This window comes from Macaca nemestrina, chromosome 12 (genome assembly GCF_043159975.1).
Source record: "Macaca nemestrina isolate mMacNem1 chromosome 12, mMacNem.hap1, whole genome shotgun sequence".
Lineage (NCBI taxonomy): Eukaryota > Metazoa > Chordata > Mammalia > Primates > Cercopithecidae > Macaca > Macaca nemestrina.
In genome coordinates, this window is record NC_092136.1 from 83,992,935 (window position 1) to 84,014,573 (window position 21,639).

The window sequence follows — 21,639 nt, forward strand, 5'->3', positions numbered from 1 at the left end:
CAGACAAATTTAATTCTAACTGACAAAAATATCAAGTCCAACTTGTAGGTAGCCTCAATCTAATTGTATATCTTCTGGGTAGAGCTTTGTCTTTTTTTTTTTTTTTTTCCCAACACTTTTTAAAATTTGAAGTCCTGTCTAAAGTGTGGGCTCTGTATTCTGCACCTCAATTCCCATTAGGTCTCCTATAATGCCTTTTCAAGACTCCTTTCATCTTGCTCTAGGTCTAGACTGGAATGTCATTCTCTTAATATATCTCTTAACTACCAATAAACTTCTGGATGCAAAAATCTCTTGATGTTTTCCAGATATCTAGAGATGCTAGAAGCTCTATTATCTCTTTGGGGCATGGCAGTGCTTTTATGATTATTTAGAGCAAGAAACACACAACTTACATACAGATATCACAGATCCTAATAATAAAAAGTGTGAAATCAAATAAGTTACCGAATGACTATCCTTCACTCTTTTTCACAATTTCTTGCCCTGGAAATTATCATTTGGATGTTTATTTTCAATAATGTCTCTCTAAGATGCTAAATCAACTATGAGGTATGTGAGGGCCAACAGTTCGTACAAGACCACCCTCTTTTCTGATATCAGTTGCAAGTTTGGGTGATTCCCAAGGTTACATTCAACTTTTATCATTCACTAGAAAGACTCACAGAATTCAGTGAAAGCTGTTATATTCATGACTATAGTTTATTAAAGGAAAAAAATAGACATTAAAATCAGCCGAGAAAGGTGTCCACTGGACAAGGTCCAGAAAAGGTGCCAAACATGGGGCTTCTGTCTTCTACTCATGAAGTCATGAACACATTACTCTCCTGGCATTGATGTCTGACAACATGCACAAAATATTACCAACCAGGAAAGCTCACTTGAGCCCTAGTGCTCAGAGTTTTTATTGGGGCTCCATCACATACTGTTTGCATGGCTGAAATTGTCTCCTATCCATCTGGAGACGGAATTGATACCACATGATCCAAAACCCCCATTAAAAATCACAGTGTTAGACTATCCAATGGCAAAAGCCCCAGGCAAACAAAGACATTCCTACCAGGCATCATATTCTAAGAATCTGGAGATCACCTCCCAGGAACTGAGGGTAAAGGTCAGACTTCTCTTTGGATAATGTTAAATTCTTCATTACACAGCATTCCTCTTAACTCCCAGGATCCTGGATTTGACATTGATACCTCTGATATTTTACTGGGCACCCTGACACTCCATTTGCTTTGGCAAAACATGTACTATACTACGGTTTGTGCTATTTTTGGCATCTGCATCATCATAATGGTGTGTCTTATCTCTATAACCTTCTGAGGACTGGTCTGATAGCTCTTTTAAGGAAGTAAATATGATAGGCAGACCAACCTGACCCAGAGCAGAAACATTAGGATCTGAGGCAGGGCAGTAGAGGGACGCTTTTGTCCAGGCCTAACGAAAATAATGCTCAGTTTGAACTAGACTATGATGGAACATGCTGTAAAAGAAGGAAAATCTACATCCCACACCAGCCTTTTGATTTATGCATTTTCATATGAAAGCCATTTCATCAGCAGTATTGAATATGAAGAGATATATAAATATACACATTGACCCAAGCAATAGGAAGTATACTGCAAATGGAGATCTCACTCCTTCTGATAAAGGCAAGGTGACTGAGTGGGCCTGTTTCTTTCTGTGACTTCCCGAATCTATGATTTAAATGAAATTGATGCCATAAAATATTTCATCACATGTTATAAATAAACTCTCTGGCCTGAAGGACTCAACTTTAAGTTGCACATTTTTATAAAGAATACATTACAGTTTAATGTGGCAGTGGGAGGATCTAATTCAATTCAAGCAGTGATGATTAATTAAATTTAGTCTGCAAAATTTTTTTATGATCTTCAGATATATCATAAAATAAAATTTTATGACTTTGTTACCATATATGTTCCCACTCTACAGGTAAAGTCACCTGCAATTTCTTCATACAGAAAAAAATGCCAAGACATAATATTTATTTGTAATTATGCCTTTGCAGGTAGTTTTTGTTTGTTTTTTGTTTGTTTTTTGTTTTTTTTAACTGCATGGTCTAGAGGTGTTGTGAGATGGTTTCTTGGCTTAAGGGCACTTGAATAACAATGAAAGCTGAAAGCATCAGAAGTAATTGCCTTGTAGAATGCATTACAAAATCTCAAACGTAGCAATGTAATTTAACTGAGAACCAGATTATCTATCTGGGTTCTATCTCTGTATATGATCATGAGGACTCCTTTCATCCTCTGAACAACAGCTTTCTCAATTATAAAGTTGAAATAGAACGAATGCTCATGTCACCAGGGATTATAAATATATGTTTGTAAAGTACATCTTAAAACTATAGACTGAAATGAAAATGTTAATTGCTATTATGTGTACTTTTCAGTGAAAATTTATCATCACTTAATAATTCACTATGGACCAAGAGCTGAAGTACAAGCTAGGGATGTAAGAGTAACTAAGACATGATCTGTCTCTATGATTGCCTCACAGTTTAGTATATTTCTGTCTGTACATAAGGTGGGGGAAATGGGATAGGGGGAGGGAGATTCAGAGATTCAGAGAGATTGAGAAAGAGACGTCCCTCATTCACTTTCCAGAATCTAGAAATAACTTGGCAGGACTTAGTAAAGTCCTTGATCATTAAAGATGTTCAATATAAATGTTAATATATTGACCTTGTAATGCAAATCCAGAGACTACTCATCTCAAGTTTCCTTAAAGAAGCACAAGGCATACTGAATTAAGGGTAACAAGACAGGGAGTAAAATCTTACCTGGACAAAATGCATGTACCCCTCCCCCATGCATGTTTTGGCTTTAATTTTTTTCTCTGTAATTTCTCTAGTTAAGAAAGGGTCAGCCTGTACTAGGGAACCACAAATGGAAACACATGTGACATGATACTATGGAAGTAGAGGGCCAGCTCCTCACATCATCCTGGTTTCCATAGCCATTCATTCAGATGTCAGTATCAGATCATCAGTACTTAGAATTAGTTTCTTTGTAAATCTGATTGTGTATTTTTTTTTTTTTTAGATGGAATTTCACTCTTGTTGTCTAGGCTGAAGTGCAGTGGTACAAGCTCTGCTCACCACAACCTCTGCCTCCTGGGTTCAAACAATTCTCCTGCCTCAGCCTCCCAAGTAGCTGGAATTACAGGCATGCACCACCACACCCAACTAATGTTGTATTTTTACTAGAGAGGGGTTTCTCCATGTTGGTCAGGCTGGTCTCACACTCCCGACCTCAGGTGATCAGCCTGCCTCAGCCTCCCAAAGTCCTGGGATTACAGGCGTGAACCACCATGCCTGGCCGTAATCTCTCTTTAAAAGCAGTCACAGGCCAGGCATGGTGGCTCACGCCTATAATCCTAGCACTTTGGGAGGCCAAGGAAGGTGGATCACCAAAGGTCAGGAGTTCGAGACCAGCCTGGCCAAAACAGTGAAACTCCATCTCTACTAAAAATAGAAAAATTAGTCAGGCGTGGTGGCAACCTGTAATCCCAGCTACTAGGGAGGCTGAGACAGGAGAATTGCTTGAACCTGGAAGGCGGAGGTTGTGGTGAGCCGAGATTAAGCCACTGCACTCCAGCCTGGTCAACAGAACAAGACTCTGCCTCAAAAAAAAAAAAAAAAAAAAAAAAAAAAAAAAAGCAATCACTTCTTAGTTTGAAGGTCCTGGTCAGATCCTTCCAGTCAGCGATTAAACCTGAGAACTGAGAAAAGGTGGAACTATAGGTTTATTTTTATTGTTAACAAATCAGAGCATTTTCTGAGCCAGCCTGCTCAGTTAAAAGTAAGCCCTGAGAGGAAAAGCCCTACCAGGTTACAGCATAACATCACCCTCTTCCAATTTCCTAGCCAACAAGACCACTTTAAGAGGTAAATAATTTCCTCTGTTTATTACTGGAAAATATGTTTTCCTTAGTATGTCCTTCTCCCAATCTTTACCTTCTTCTCCATTTTGAAGATCACCTTAGATATTACCTATTCAACTTATTCTGTATTACACTTTCTCTATACAGAAAAATATACCAAGACATAATGCTTATTCATAATTATGCCTTTACAGAATGGATATATATATATTTATAAATTATATATATATATATTCTGCATGATCTAGAGATGTTGTGAGATAGTTTCTCGACTTGAGGGCACTCACCACCTCCTCTTTGTCCCTCCCTTCCCTGACCCAAGGCTGGATCAAAGATTGCTGTCCTGGGCTCCAAGAGTGAACTCTGGTGGTTACCTCAAACAAATTAGAATCTATTCTAACAGTCTATTTGAAAGGATATCCTAAAAATCAGGTACCTTGTCTTATGAATCTGTGCGTCTCCAGAGTATACACAGAGCTCAGCAAATATTTGTTGAAAAATGCATGAATGAATAGGGCAAGAACACAGAATATTTATTTACTGTATCTCTTACTCTTTCTATCCCTAGAGTGACTCTAGTTTCTCTAGGACTGTCTTAATTTATGACTATACTCGGCGCACTTATATATTACCTTTCACTCTCAAAAAATAAATGGGTTTGAACGACAAATTATATAGTCAAATGCTATTCATGCCTGAACCTGTTTGTAGGCCCCTTATATCTGGACCCTGAGGTTCTGTCATCCTTAGATCCAAGTTCCCATATCTAACTTTTAATCATGGGCTGACACAGGACGATGATCTTTTACTTCAGCCAATTCCACTCCTGCTATTTTCCCTCCCTTCCCCTACTCAAATCAAAGGGCCTTGCAAATGTCTTGTCTCCAGATCTGGTGCCCCAGCAGCCAAGCTATGACTAAAGGACACCTGTTTTGAAGTCCTAGGCCTCTTTGGACTATAATTCCTAACAACCAAAATTCAGCTTTTTAATCTCAAAGTAGTTACAGGCAGAACAAAAAAGACTATTTTATACCTTAAGAGGCTTCCTTCTGAGTGAAGAAAAATGGCAGGCACATTTCCATGAAATATCACATTAACATTTTTCAAATGATCTTTTTTGCTCTGTGGATAAACTAATGAAAAATAATCATAATTCAATGTTAAATATTAGCTGTAAATGACATTTGTGTACATATAGTTCCCTTTTTTAAAAAAAGTTTCAAATTCCAAGCCTCCTCCTTGGCTCTCAAAAAAAAAAAAAAGTCCGAAATAATTTGCCCACTACAATTACAAATTCCATCTACTTCAAATGACTTAATTACAAAGTTATGGAATATAATGAAAATCACAACTGACTCTAAGTTAGCAACTACACTTATCATTAACAAGAGGCTTTGACAAATGTTTATAGTGCTTTGAAACAGGAGGTCAGGACATCAATTACAGAGGTAACATAAACTCATTTTTCCTATTTATAATTCAAATCCAAATTACCACATATTGTAACATGTGGCAAAAGCTCCAGCTTTTCAAACTTATGCCTAGAGGTCAGGTAATTGGCTCATAGAAGGAAAAGCAGAAAACCAAGCAGGAGAGATGGGAAGTAGGGCACTGTGGGTCAAAAAGCTTCAAATATATCCAGAAAATTAGGATTGATTTTCAGAGGTGCTCTGGCTCTATGTTCCCCTAGCCAGCCTTATTTTCTATCATGCTTCTTCCCTTTCTTTACCAGCACCCTACACAGAATAATATGAAGATGCTGATATTTGATTATTGTGGTAGATTGTATTTCTGTTTATAATTATTAATGCCCCTCCATTGTCCTTTCCTTTAGGAAATCATACATTCCTGCCCCTCTGATTTGGGGTTTGGCCATGTTTTATGCTTTGGTCAGTGGAATATGAGTGGGTATGACATATGTTATCTTTTTAGTGAAACTGGGAGAAGTACCATGAGTTTCTGCCACTAATCTTGCTTTTATATGCTGCCATGAGAATCTCAGCTAGAGATTCTTCTATAGAATGGGAAGGCAAGGAAAGGGAGCCGGCCCTTAGCTAGAGACTAGCTATAGTGGTAACACAAACCTGTAAGTAACATAAGCAAAAAAGTTAAGATTTATAAGTGCTGAAATTTTAAGCATGTTTGTTATCACAGCTGACCAACACATTGATAATGATGATATATAATAGTATTTATGGAGCTTTACAATGTGTCATACACTGTCTTAAGTGTTTTATATGTGTTAAATTATTTAATCCCATTTTACAGATAAGGGAATAGAAGCAAAGGAAGTTAAATAATTTGCACAATATTACATAGTAAGTAGCCAAGCCAGGTTTGGAACTTAGGCACTCTGGCTTCAGAGGCTAAGATCTTATGCTATACTGCCTTTCTACATATATATACATATGTGTGTATATATATATGTATATACATATCAGTCATACTTTGACATTCCCCAAATATTCAAATCTCTTTCATACCTCCATGCCTTTCCACATGCTAATCTTCCTTCTGGAATTCCCTTTCAGTCCTTTCTCACTTAGAAAACTCCTATTCATCCTCCATGACCCATCTCAGAGAGTAAATTTCTATGAGTCTAATTGCTTCTTATTCACCCCACCCCACTTCTTGAAGACAGTTGTTTCTTTCTTCTATAATGGCATAACATCTTATAAATAGTCTTGTTGTAACAGTGTTATTACTTTTTCTTGTGCTTTAGATGTTGAACTCTTCCAGGGCGAGGAAAATATTTTACTTATTTTTTAATTTCTAGAGCCAATGTGCTTGATACCTAGTCAATGATCAGAAAAAGTTTGATGATTGAATATAAGAGTTCTAGTGACCAATTCAATTTGTTCCTTAAGCCCAAGTAAAAGAAGATGTGGGAATAGGTAAGCATTCTATTAGTCTACAGTTTTATTTTGTCACTGAGTTCACATTATAAACTATAAAATAGGAAGTTAGTACATTACATTGCCTTCACCTGTGGAACAATTTCTCTAGCATGTATTGCCCTCCCCTCCCCTCCCCTATTGGCATCACTAGGAATTCGGCTAACACATAGTTCTCCAAATCCATTTTTTCCCATTCACATTTATTTGCTGCTCAACCAGATTTTTGGTCAAGTATTATCCTGGGTGTTTCCTTAAGGGTGCATTGGGATGAGATTAACATTTAAAGTAAATTAGTAGACTGAGTAAAGCAGATTGCCCTCCACAATGTGGGTGACTCTCATCCAATCAGCTAAAGGCCTGAATAGAACAAAAGGCTGACTCTTCTCAACGTAAAAGAGAATTCTCCTACCTAACAGCCTTCAAACTTGGACATCAGCTCTTCTTACTTCTACAGCAGCTTCTGGTCTTCAGACTGGAACTGAGACATTGACTCTATAGATTTTAGACTTGACAGCTTCTCTCTAATCATGTATTCCAATTCATTATAATAAATCTCTTTATGTATATATCTATATATGTATACATCTATATATGTGTATGTATATACACACCCCATATTGGTTCCGTTTCTCTGGAGAAGTCTAACTTTTATAGGAATCAAATATTTAGGGACCCTCTTATCATCAGCAAAACAATTTGATATCAAAAAAGTATTCACCAAACAACTAGCTTCATATGCATTTGGATGTGTGTATACACATATATTTGTACAAATAAGTATATATGTGTATAATTACAAATATAAACACATTTATACATACATATATTTATATTTAAATAATATCACAAACTCAGAAAGTTTTTTGAGGTAATTATAATTATCCCTATTTCATGACTGAAGAAATAAAGCTTAGAGACAAAATACCATTATTATGGAGATACAAACATGGCTAATATTGAAATATAGATAATATAATCACAAATATTAAAAACACACTCACTAAAGGTAAAATATGAATTCATGTATCATTCTTAGACAAAGTCTTTAAAATTAAAAAATTGAGAGGAAATATGGGAGGATAGAATATTGATTAAAGATTTTTTTTTTTTTTTTTTTTTGAGACACAGTCCTGCTCTGTCACCCAGGCTGGAGTACAGTGGTGCGATCTCAGCTCACTGCAACCTCCGCCTCCTGGGTTCAAGTGATTCTCCTGCCTCTGCTTCCTGAGTAGCTGGAAATACAGGCACCCACCACCACGACTAGCTAATTTTTAAATATTTTTAGTAGAGACAGCTTTTCACCATGTTGGCCAGGCTGGTTTTGAACTCCTGGCCTCAAGTGATCCACCCACCTCAGCCCCCCAAAGTGCTAGGATTACAGGTGTGAGCCACCACATCTGGCCAGATTAAAGAGATTTTTAGTAACTAGATTCCATTGCAAAAATTTATCCTTGGTCCCAACCCAAAAAAATTAACTCTGGTGGACAGAGCACATACTGAGGAATCAAAATACTTGAGTCATTATTCTGGATATATTATTTAATAATTGAGCAACTTTTGAGGGTAATCTTTAGACCTGAGAAGGCAGACTAGAAATAATAAGGACTCTGAGTGAGATAGATTTCAGTGTGAGCCCAACTCTGTGACACACCTGCTATAGGAGAGTATGCAAGTTAACCATTCTGAGTATGAAGTGCCAGATAAAGATAGCAACACCCATTTCTTTTTTTTTTTTTTTTTTTTTTTTTTGAGACGGAGTCTTGCTCTGTCACCCAGGCTGGAGTGCAGTGGCCGGATCTCAGCTCACTGCAAGCTCCGCCTCCCGGGTTCACGCCATTCTCCTGCCTCAGCCTCCCGAGTAGCTGGGACTACAGGCGCCCGCCACCTCGCCCGGCTAAGTTTTTGTATTTTTAGTAGAGACGGGGTTTCACTGTGTTAGCCGGGAAGGTCTCGATCTCCTGACCTCGTGATCCGCCCGTCTCGGCCTCCCAAAGTGCTAGGATTACAGGCTTGAGCCACCGCGCCCGGCCAGCAACACCCATTTCAAATGAAGTGCTTTCTAGAATGCCCAACAGAGGGTACTCTTGATAAATATTTGTGCCCCTATCTCCAGACCCCATTTTCCTCACCCACGGGTCCTTTCTGAGTCTATACTTCTATAATGCCATGATCTGTACCCTACATTCTAGGGTGACTTTAGTAAAAAAGTTGCTGAGTGGATTCTTCTGGCTATTTCTATCCCATAGTGTATTTGTAGCTTTTGTTTCTTCTTTAAACAATTGAGTTTAAAGATATGTTTTGTCAAATGTTCTCTGCATTCCAAATGTATCTTTGGATTATCAAATAGAAGGTGACCAGCTTCCCAAATATCATTTCTGTGAAGAGAATTGCTGTGGTCAGAATGCCTCCTTCACTGAATGCCCTTTCTGATAAAACTAAATTGAAATGGTTTAAGTACTCATTATAGGTTTACTGAGCTCTGCAGTTGATTCCTTCAAGCTACATCTATTGAATGTTTGGATGGCATAAAAATCAGTATTCTAAGAAAAAATACAAACACTTTCAAAACATCCCTCGTGGTTTCTAGTGTGTCTTTCTACAGCAATAATATTTTATCTCTGAATCAGAGTCAAGTCACCACCTCCACTTACTAACAATTTTTATCATCATCTTTCCTTCTCCATTTCTACATCCAATTGTCAAAAAATTTGAAAATATTTTTACATTCAATTTTTAAATTAATGTCTGTTATTTTCATGTGAAGAAGACACAAAACACTGTGCAAAAACAAACTGTTATCATTCATTCAAAAAATATTTGAGCATCCACAATGTGCTAGGCACTGTTCCAGGTGCCAGTGACAGAAAAAAATAAGCAAACAAAATTGCACTATTCCTTGTTCTAACAGGTGTATCTTCAAATTGGGGGAGTATATAGTGTATTTGGTCTTGAGAAATGTGATGGGGAAAAATAACACAGGATATGGGACAGGAAGTTAGGTTGGCCAGGGAAGGGCTCATCGAGAAGATGACACTGGAGGTAAGACCTAAGTGAAGCAAAGGGCAAGCATGTGCTTGGTGGTTGCGGGGGAATAGAGGGGGAGTTGGGGCCTGGTATTTCAAACCAGGGAAACTAGGGTAGAAGCATCAGTATGCTTGCTGGGTTTGAGAAATGTCAAGGAAGCTGAAACAAGGGGGAGAATGGCTGGAGACAAGGATAGAGGTGTCTGGATCCTAAGGAAAACATTTACCAGTCATAAAGACTAACCCCATACGCCAAAGTAGGCAAATGACAAGCATTGGCTGTGCTTTCCAAATACCAGACTGTCTATATTTTGTTAACATAAATTGATTTCCAAAGTGAATGCACTACCATCACCTCTGGTATTCTACTCATCATATATTTAATTATTTACTAATGCATTCACTTCTTTAGACAAAGTGTTAGCATCTGTGGTGTAAGATATTAGATATGTAGGGAAGAACAATATGCTTTCAAACAACACAGTAAAGATTCACCAAACCCCTTTTTCCCCCTGCTAAACACACAGCTTGACTACATTTCACTGCCTTTCTTGTAGTCATTTAGGGCCACTTGGCAATATTTTGATCAAATGGACTGTCAGAAGAAGCAATACACTTCATTTTTAGGCTTGGACTCCTAAGTCTCTCCTTGGAGATCATCCATGACCTCTCCTTTCCCTTGTCTGCTGGCAGAGAATTGGTGGAGGATTCTGAAACTCCGGGGACTCGAAGAAAGAGTAGCATTGAACTAACAAAGAAAGGTAACACAAGAGCCTTCCTTGAAGAGAGACCAGCGCATAGAAAGGCATTGAGGTACAACTAAACAGGACCTGTTGTAGAAAGAACTATAAAAAGTTATTTCGACTGGAGAATAAGGTGAATGGGCATGATGGCAAAATGTATATATAAGGACTAGATTTCAGAGGTCCTGCACACCATCCAAAGAAATTAAGACTTCCTCTTGAATGAGATATAAAGAGAAATAACATGGCTTAGGTCAATTCCAACCTTCCTCCTGATCACATTTACACCATTCTGAGCCTTCCCTGTCTTCTTCACCACTCACTGTATTTCTCATTAACAAAATGTCCATATTCTCAGTGAGGTTTGTGAACTCTCAAAGGGCAGGCCCGCTCTCTCTCCTTCAAATTTGTTTTTCAGAACATGAAGTGGGCAAACTATTTTTTTCATATTTAAAGCAAGAAAGCACTCTAGTTATACATTATTTTGATGTAAATCATGAGGAAAAAGAGTAACTTCAGTGATATGTTGCCTCTGCCCAGGGCTGTGGGAGATCAAAGAGCAGGGTGCTTATGATGGGGTGCTAGTGTGTCCACCAGAGGCTACAGAACACACACGTGGTGGCGATTTCACAACAGGCTCACTACCATGTCCAATTCTGTGTCTATTGCCTCTGGTGGCATAATATAATATTTCAAACAATAATACAAACCACTATTGATTGAACATGTGTTGTTTTACATAAATTGTCACTAATCACAATACATCTCCATTTACAGATGAGAAAGCAGCTTCCAAGAGTTTAATGTCACACAATTACTGAGTGGGTAGAGCCAAGATTTGAACTTAGGTCAGTCTGACACAAAGCCCCTGTTCTTTCCATAATATCACTCCTGCCCCTAGTATTGCTGTGGACTCACAGTCCAAAGCACCATTTGTTTTGATTCTTGTATTTTATCTTAAAAATTCCTATGAACAAAGTATTCTTATTAACATCAGAGTTGATACCTTTTTATACGTATTAGTTTTGTGTTTTGAATTCATTACCATAAGAACAAAATTACGAATTTACAATCTCTTGCCAGCAAGTCTTTAAAAACAAAGTGTATGCCCTGTGGGGTAAGAAGACAAGGGTTACATCACACCGTCTCTCCACACTTCTGGGATTTACCGAGTTCAATAGTTTTTTGTTGTTGTTGTTGTTTTGAGACAAGATCTCACTCTGTCACCTAGATTGGAGTGCAGTGGTGAGATCACAGCTCACTGCAGCCTACCTTGATCTCCCTTGATCAAGCAATCCTCCTATCTCAGCCTTCTGAGTAGCTGTGACTATAGGTACATGCCACCATGCCCAGCTTATTTTTTAAAATTTTTTGTAGAGACAGGGTCTCACTATGTTGCCTAAACTGGTCTTGAACTCCTGGGATCAGGCGATCATCTCATTTAGGTCTACCAAAGTGCTGGAATCACAAGTGTGAGCCATTGTACCTGGCCTTACAGTACTACTCTTGACCCCAGAGCAGCAGTTCCTCTGAAGCCTTTACAACTCTATAAATGTCCTGCAGCTGGAAGAACACGATGATAGTAGGGGGAGGAAATTAGTTGTACAACCTTCTGCTCTGGGAACCTGCTGTAAAATAAACACTGCGGAAAATTCCTGTTTCTGTTAAATAGAATGACTTTTATGTTGGCCATTGCCCATGTGCATGTGCTCTCAGCAGAGAAAAAGAGACAAAATAAAAGTGACTTGTGCAGAAAATTCTAGAATAATTAGAAATTCTTTTGCAGGAAGTCTGGCAAGTTTCACAACTTTTAATGACTGGCATGGACTTCTCTTGGTTTAATCTTGGCTTCTGAAAATTCATCTGAGTCAGTCACTACTCAAAACAGACTGAAAAGTGATTATGGGAACTAAGTAAAGGACAGCTGGCTCCCAGCAAATTTGTGAAATGAGATTTTTTGGTTTTGGGGTTTTTGTTTTGTTTTCCTCTTGTATTTGCATCTGTGTTCCCTGGATGGAAGGTAAGCTTCAAAGGCAGAGACTTAAGACTATATAAGTATCTAGCTCTGTGACCTTGCACAATTCTATCAGCTATCCAGAACCTCATTTCAACAGTCCTCATTTTTAAGCAAATATTTATTGTTCACTAATTGTATTCTAGACCTGGCTCCAAATGTTGGTGATATAATGGTGAACAAATCATAGTTCCAACCTTAAGTAAACTCATGGCAACATAACTAATAGTGTAAAAAAAACTTTAGTAAGACTAATTGGAGGATGCTAGTCACCCAAAGTGGGTGTCTAGTCTATTTCTGTCCTTCAGAAGAACAGAAAGCTTCTCCAAGAGAGATCCAAGTCTGTCTAAACCTAAATGATGAGTTGAAATGAGCCACATGACATATCCATGTATTGAGAAGGTAGGGTATGTAGAAGCATATCTCAGGCAAAGAGAATATCAAAGGACACAGGTACAGAGATAGAGAACTGGTAGATAAATTTTTTAAAAAGCATATACAGACAGTCTAGAAACCTAAGATATTTTTAATAGAGAAGTTGTCTTAAGCATGCCTTAGGCTTACAATAAGTTTAAGTCTAATATTCACTCGTTTCCATCCATCCATTCATTGTTCTAGAAACTATTCTAGCTGCTAGAGTTATAAACACGAAGAAGTCATAAAATAGGTAAGTGAAAATTGATGGACAGGACGTCTAGAAAAGCTCCTTAAAATGAAGACAGATACCTGAGGCATTCCTTTTGCCTTTCCCTTTCACTCTTCCCTGCTACCAGAAATACAGGTCTGATAGTTAAAGTTTTAGCAGTTCTCTTGGGCCACGATGTGATCCTACTGTATTAGTCAGTTCTTGCACTGCTATGAAGAAATACCTAAGACTTGGTAATTTATAAGGATAAAAGGTTTAACTGGCTGATGGTTCCACAGGCTATGCAGGAAGCGTGGCAGCATCAGCATCTGGGAAGGCCTCAGGGAGCTTTTACTCATGGCAGAAGGCAAAGCAGGAACAGTTATGTTACATGGCAAGAGCAAGACAAGGTGTGTTGGGGGGTAGGTGCCACATACTTTCAAATAACCAGACCTCACGAGAACTCACTCACTGTCATGAAAATAGCACCAAGGGGGAAATTGACCCCCATGACCCACTCACCTCCCACCAGGCCCCACCTCCAACATTAGGATTACAATTTGACATGACATTTGGGCAGGGACACAGACCCAAACAGTATCACCTGGACATGGAATGCACAAGCTAGGATAATAGAAAAGGAGGAAGGAGGAGCCTGACAATCACGGAGCTGCCTTCCTCTACATTTATTTTACATAAGAGAGAAATAAATATTGCTAGGCTACTATTATTTGAGGTTTAAATTATATGCAACAGAACCCAGTTTCCAACCAATTTAGAGAGGTAGCATGATGTAGATTAAGAAAGAGTATAGACTTTGGATACAGACCTGGATTTGAATTCCGGCTTTGCCAAAAATAAGCTGTTTCCTTCTACCAAAACGGGACTGATATATAAAGGATATATAAAGATATATAAATAAGTGCCTACCATATAGCATATGTATGACATTATTACTGGATTATCTGGATTTGGTGGAAAGTCAAAAAAAAAAAAGTCTACAAACAAAACATCCAAAAGCCCTAGATTCTAAAAAAAAGTGTATCACTCATGTAGTGAAGACTGTCACAAAAATAAGAATTTTCTGTGGAAGAATTAAAACTTGAATCAAGGTGATAAAAGATTAATGAATTAGGTGCATTTCAAATTAAATGTATCTCCTTAATATCAGAGTCTGCAAGATATTTAAAAAGATAACTTGTAGGGACTTCCTCGTCTACTATTCTACACCTGTCAACTACTGAAAGTCATGCTACCTGCAACTTATTCACAACAACTAGAGCACTTCAGCACAGGGACAGCAAACAAATACAAATGCTGGCTTGCTCTCTTCTGAACAGGAGTAACAGCTTTCATATGCTTTCAGACTTAATTAACTTTGGCCTTAGGCCCAGACCCTGAATCATCAGTTTATAAGAGGTGCAGAATAATGGCACAAAACTCACATAATGTAGGGGTAACTCTTAGAAAAAACTTTTCTAGAACTGAAAGACAAAAATAGAATTGGGCACAGTAGTGAAAGCAACATAGTGACAAGTGTCCTTCTAAATTTGTCCATCTTTCTGAATTATTTTTCATGAAGACAATTATGTGTTCATGGTGCTACTGTATTCAACAGTAAATTCTACTCAGGAAATATGTGTGACTCCAGGTTGCTTTGTAATTGGTAACAGCTCCTTCCAGAGTCTACTTGATTAAAAATCTCAAATCCAATATATCACCAAGAGAAGACTTTTTACTTCCTTGAGTAGTCATCATCATTGTGATACTACATGAATGAGCAGAGTATAATGAATTCGATAAGTATTTTTTGAGCCTTACTAAGTAACAGGCACTGTAGTAGTTTATCCTGCCTTCTAAATTAGTGATGCTCTATTCTGCTAACTGGAAACCCATACACCTCTTCAATCTCCCATTCAAACCTTAGCTCCTTATTAAATTATAGAACTGGGTATCTCTGGACAATATTTTACACAAAACAAAGCTGAACTTCAATCATCATGGCATCTATTGACCACTGTGACATGTTCTATCACTTTGGTTGAGTATACAAGATTATTAGGAATAATACAAATTTATTTATAACCTCTCATTGACCTCCTTTTAGTTTTTGACTATAGGAACAATAGTCAGAAGTTAAGCAGCATGACCATATATGTGATTATTGTCCATTAATATGTTCATACTACTTTTGTGTGTGTTCACATGCATATGTGTGTTTTCATGTCTTCACCTTCCTTACATGGGCTTATCTTTAATCTCTAAAATCTATTACTTCAGCCACCATCTCTCCCGGCTCCTGAGTCAATCCTGAGTAAGCTTTCCCATATGTTAATGACTTTTTCCCACAAGACAGTTGAAATTAATTGTCCTGTCACTGACTTTATATTCTGGGAAAATCCTGGATTTATGGAGTTTCCCTAACAGAGAACTTTTCATTGACTCCTATTGCATAAACCCAGTATACAGCATCTGCCTCTCTTTCTTTATTTGCATCAAGCTACAACAGCAGGCCTGAAATAAAGCTGGCAAGCCAGGTAGGGACTCTGTGATTCAGTCCAACCTTGCAGCCCCCTCTATCCAGGGTGTTGATTCAGCTGTTTTGATTTTCAGCACCCGTTTGGATTCTTGTTCTTAACAGATGAATAAACAGACTATCTTAATTTTAATATTAGTACTATTTGTAATCCTTGATCAACCACTACCTCCTAGAATAGATCTTCTTGGGCAACACTATCAAATTCATTGTGCCCTTTTGTACATTGCCAGTTGGGAAGCTGACCTTCTGCCTCAGAAGCTAGTCCTACAGCTGGCCTAGTCCCTGCTACCATTGTCTCCCTTCTCCTCTCCTTGGTTGCTCTGAGGCTGAAGTCATGGCAGGCCTATTGGCTAAGTCCCCCTGAATTAAGAGACACACATATACAGTACTATATTTATGTATGTATACCTGAATCACTGTAAATATATGTATATGTATATGTAAATACATAGACACATCAATACATATACATAGACTCTCAAAAGACTTCTGGTATTATGGCAACTGCCTCAGAAAACACCACCTGGGTTCCACTGCTTTAACAAAACTCATCATGAAAATTAGCCTCTTGAGATAAAAACCTAAAATAAAGTAGGAAAGAGAAACCATAAGTACAGCAGTGGCTCTAAGAAGCAGAGCCGTTTCTCTCCTGAAGAGTTGCCATTACTGTTAGGGAATAATGTCAGAGGCTCTGGGAAGGCTCTTCATGCAAAAACCTTTCTCAGGGATTCAAATATGTTTTTAACAAATAAGAGGAAGTGTAAAATTCCACAAGTAGAATTCAGCCTTAAAACCCCAGAGAAACCAAGATTGCTTGTTACAGCTCATAAACCCTAGTGGCTTGTGGGCTATGTTTTGTTTGCTCTAGTTTACCTCCATCCAATGAATGCATCTTCTGGTTCTCATAGCACCCATTGCCTGACACATGTTCACAATGCTTATTTATAGAAACTGCCTATACCCTAGTTGAAATTCACTAGATAACTGACATTAGATGGGATGATATTTTAGCCTTTCTTTTTGGTAGCTATACAATCCTAGCCCATTGTCTCACTTTTACCCCTTTACACCAAGGAGGATTGAAGTACTAGGTTCTGGATGATGGCCATTTGTCCAGGTTTCCCAACTGAGAGTAATTAGTTGCCAAAGGACTTATGCACAGGGACTCTGGCCTCTTTCTTCTCCCTTCTCCACTTAAATCAGTGGGAGGTAGTTTACTGGATATGTGTGCCTCCTCTGGTGGCCCATACTGGCCCTTGAGTGGGTTGTTTCTCTATCCAGGTAGAGTAGTATCTACATAGCAGAAAGGCAGTAGATCTATTTGAATCTCATAAAAGAGCTACATATTCCAGTCTGACCTTTACTAGTAACAAGCATGATACTATAATTCTCCTGCTGACTTGCTTCTCAATTGATACAGTTTCCAGAATAAAGATGAGAGCTATTTATTGAGCATAATAAATAATATATATATATGAGCTTTACCAATGAAAATAATTTGATGATGGGTTGGCTGTTTGTGTATAAGAAATGAAGGCCATCCTGGATGTGGAGAATACTTCAGATAGAAAGTCTGGAAACCTGAAGGAAAACATTAACTTTATAATTAGTGAGCTCTTTCTTTTTCCCCTTTGCCTTGGCTTTAAAGAGAACCTATGTTTCTAAGGATTTTAAAAATAAAAGTTCTTAAGAAATGTCTGTAAGGGTAAGAAAACTGAAGCCCAGAAAGATTAGATGTCTTTCCAAAGATCATATGGCATAGCTATGATTGGGATCTGAGGTCCTTTATCACACACCCTTTAATCAACATCTACTAATAAAGGGAAACTAAGAAAAACGCCAATAGTAATAACATTTAAAGTGGTTTATACGTATACAGCACTTCCTGCCAGACATTGTTCTAGGTACCTTGAAATATTAACTAATTCATAAAATACTTTATATGAACCAACAGTGTACCTGATTCTGTACTACCTGTAGAAAATACAGGCATAAACAACAGAAGTGGCTCTTGCCTTTACATTCTAGTAGAGGTGAGAGCCATAAATATAATATACTGATTAGCAAATCAGTAATTATACTCTAATATGTGCTCAAAGAAATATAGACTTTCATGACAGATTGTAATAAAAGGCCTGATACTTGAAGTGTAGGAGTAAACTAGGATGGGGGGAAAGCAGGAAAAGATGTTCCAGGCAGACGGAACAAGTGGGAAAAGACTGCAGCAGAAAGGGGCCCTTGCAAAAGCATGGGGCATGGTTGGTGACTGGAGATAATGATGGAGAGGTGGGACTGGGACAGACCATGAAGGGCCCCAGAGGTCATAAAAAGAATTTGGGGTTTTATGCCAAGAGTAACAGACATCCATTGAAAGAGATGTGTGAATAACTTGACAATACAAAGAAGAAAAATGTAGGTGCCTGACTAAATTTTCGGGGATGGAAATCAATAATCTTGGTTAAGGCACTCATTAACGTAGATTGTATGAAGGTGGGACAATGAATCTGCCTAACTTCCTTTTGATTTGAATCAGTCATTTGGAGCATCCCCAAGATAAGTGCATTTCAGGATATTCCAGTAGCTTCACTTATAAAACTTCATAGTCTGGAAACTTCCTGCTGATTATAAAGGATTTTGAGAGTTATTACCTAAATCCTGTGACTCCTTGTAAATCAGTGAAGACATCATTATAAGAAATACTAGTGAAAAAAACCGTATTTCCCTAGTGACCATACTGGAACGACAATTTCTTATTACCTAGAAGTGAGAACTACTTACAAATCCTTCCTTATAAGAATACCCCTGCACAGAATCATTCTAATTTGACATAGATCATATTTTTACAAAGCACTATAAAAGTTCAACCACAAAATATGCCTGGAATCGTAGCAGTTTGGGAGGTTGAGGTGGGAAGATCACTTGAGGCCAGGAGCTACAGACCAGCTTGATCAACATAGCTGATCTCTGCAAAAAAAGAAATAATAACAACAACAACAATAATAATAATAATAATAAACAAAATTAGCTCAGTGCAGTAGCATGCACTCATAGTTCTAGCTATTCAGTAGGCTTAGGCAGGACGGTTTAGTCTAGGAGTTTTCCATTGCAGTGAACCATGACAGCCCTAGTGTACTCCAACTTGGGAGAAAGAGTGAGACCCTGTCTCAAAAATAATAGTAATGTCTACTAACTCAAAATGCTGAGTAAATTCCATATAGAACAATATTAATCTACTATTCTTACAAAGTAAAATTCTTCAGAGACTGAAGGAAGTCCAAGTCTGCAGAATGCCATTAAGTATCAAGGCAATTAATGAGTTTCAGAAGTTCACTTGTAACAAATTGTGTCCCTGAGGATTCATTAAAAGACTCTATGGAAAAGCAGCTTCTCTCATCCAATCACTTCTTCCTCCATCTATAACCAGATGGTGAGAGCTAACCTAGGCCTCCATAGCTGCTTTTCTCTTTCTTTCTCTCAGACTATGGACAATGCCATCTGTTCCCAAGGGTTTGTGAATCATATGTAAACTAATGACACACACATCTTTTCTGTTTAGCTTTAACTTTTTTCACTGGATGTTTTGCTTATCATCAAAAGCAACAGCAGTCCCTGTCTGTTTTCAGTCTAATACACCTTTGAGTTAACACAGGGTTAGCACACTAGGGAGAGAACGTATGGATCTCATCCAGCCATTAAGGAAGTAGTATATGGAGGTGAATAAAAGCATGGAACATGGGGTCAAACAGATCTGAATTTACAGTCAAGTCCTGCCACTTAACTGTAATGTAAATTTTGACAAATTCTTTCATTCTAGGAGCTTCATTTTCTGTACTGATGAATGAGGACAAGAACAACATCACATGACTATATGAAGCTTAACTAAGATCACACACTTGAAATGATGCCTGGCATATAATGAGCACTGAAAAGTTTGTAGCTTCTATCATCATCATTGCTCAACAGTTAGCCAGCTTCTCATTTGTAAATACATATTTATACCCTGATTAAATATATTGTATGCGTGGTAGAAGGTGGTAGTATAGTGGAATGTCTTTTGAACTAGAAATGAACAGAAATTGAGTCTAGTTCCTTTTCCTGTCCTCTTAGCCATGTGACTTAGGTAATTTATTTAAATTTCTAAATCTCAGATTTTAATAATACTTATTGCATACGTTTGGAGTGCTAAACAAGATAATGTATGGCTATGTAAAGTATGATTCTACAGAAAAGTTCCTATTTGAGTCAGTGTTTAGGATAAATAACATTTATTCTCATAGAAATCATGTTACAAATGGCTAAGTTCATGGGATAGCCCACAGCAATGTATCCATCTTAAGCATAGCTTAAACACAATGTATTTGAAATAAAAAATATTACAAAATAACAGCAATGACTCCAATAATAGTTGCTAAATAAAAGAGAAAAAAAGAACAATGTGGCTGAATAAAAAATATTTTGTCTCAAGTGCTGATGCTGGAGCAGAGAAAATATAATAGATATCTGCAGAATTTAATGATTGATGTCTGCAAATAAAATATAATGAAATATTTCACATTTCAATGGAAATGTGAAAGTTCAATGTCAACATATGGAGATTTTCAGGAAAATTTACAATTGATGACAGATTCCAGTTGGGTTTTACAAAAATGGTTGGAGAGTTGCTTTTTCTTTCTCAAAGTTTTAGGTTTCAAAACGAAAGGGAGAGCTACACTAAGATTTTCCTGAGATAATGAATGAATATCAAATAAACCAAGAAAGAAATAAGAGGGCAGGAAAGAATATGAATTTTCATGTGAAGGAGGGTTACTTCAGGAAGAATCTCAAGAGTTATGATCAGTGATACAGGATTAGGGGATAAAGAAGAAAGAAAAAATAAGTTGCCTGTAATAGTTATGATTTATTGAGAGTTTACTATATGCCAAAGTCTGCTCTAAATGCTTCTTATATATTAAAGTTATTTAGTCTTCACACTTCGCCTATGAACTAGTGTGACTGTGATCCTTATTTTATAGATGAGGAAACTGAGATGCAGTTATAAATACAGTAAGTTGTAGAACTAGGATTTAAATTCAGTCTGGATCCAGACCTCAGACTCTTATGAAAAAGAAGAAATATTGGGTTTGGGACAATTTATTCATGTAACAATATTTAATATCAGAGAGTATATACAGATGACTAATACAGAAAGTGTATTTCTGTATTGATGGAACTTACAATTTAGCTCTCGTATTGAGCCAACAGGTAGTGCTCTGCATGAGCATAGTTTGGTCATCCAGTAATACTAGGTTATCAGGTTTCCAAATAAGCAATGTTAGAGCCATTTCCAACTCTTCACTGCTTTATACATGTTAGTGACATCTTTCAGTGTCCCTTGGTCTCTCTCTCCTCCAGCATATGGTCTTTGCCTCTGTTCAAACCATAGTCAACCTCCTTCCTCCTCCTCAACAGACTTCTTCTAGGCAGAACACTCCAATCATCTTCAAAGCTGTTTCTTAAAGCTGTTTTCACCAGTTCCATCTATCCCTTTTACCCTGTCACAACTCTGCTTCTTGCTGAACAAAAATCTAGGCTACAAAAGGACTATGGCAATTCGCCTATTGCTCTAGTATCAGTACAAAGATAAGGACTATCTCTCTTAAAATCAATTATTGTCCCTTGGACTAACCAACACCCTGTCTCTTCACTTCCTCATAATGCCAAGGTGAATCCTACCTATCCTTACATGCTGGTCCTCTCAGAAAGGATACTATTCTATTATTCAAATTAATCTTGAAATCCAGAAAATCATTTCTACTGGGGTGTGAGAGTTTGACATTTATTCCCTTAAAACCTTTCCCAAATATTTATCTAAAAATTTAGCTAATCTGATGTGCTTGAAATAAACAT

At 37.6% G+C, this 21,639-nt stretch overlaps 1 protein-coding gene and 1 long non-coding RNA gene across 25 annotated transcripts in view; one reads left to right on the forward strand and one right to left on the reverse strand.

Annotated features, from left to right (window-relative positions):
* Window positions 1–21,639, reverse strand: part of LOC105468849 (discs large MAGUK scaffold protein 2) — a 2,241,192-nt gene that overhangs the window by 1,219,349 nt on the left and 1,000,204 nt on the right. The window lies entirely within an intron of this gene.
* The window catches only part of LOC105468841 (uncharacterized), a 123,132-nt gene that overhangs the window by 77,645 nt on the left and 23,848 nt on the right, over window positions 1–21,639 (forward strand). Inside the window, exon 8 of the long non-coding RNA XR_003015194.2 lies at window positions 10,526–10,708. This is a non-coding gene — a long non-coding RNA (uncharacterized lncRNA). The remainder of the gene's footprint in view (window positions 1–10,525; window positions 10,709–21,639) is intronic.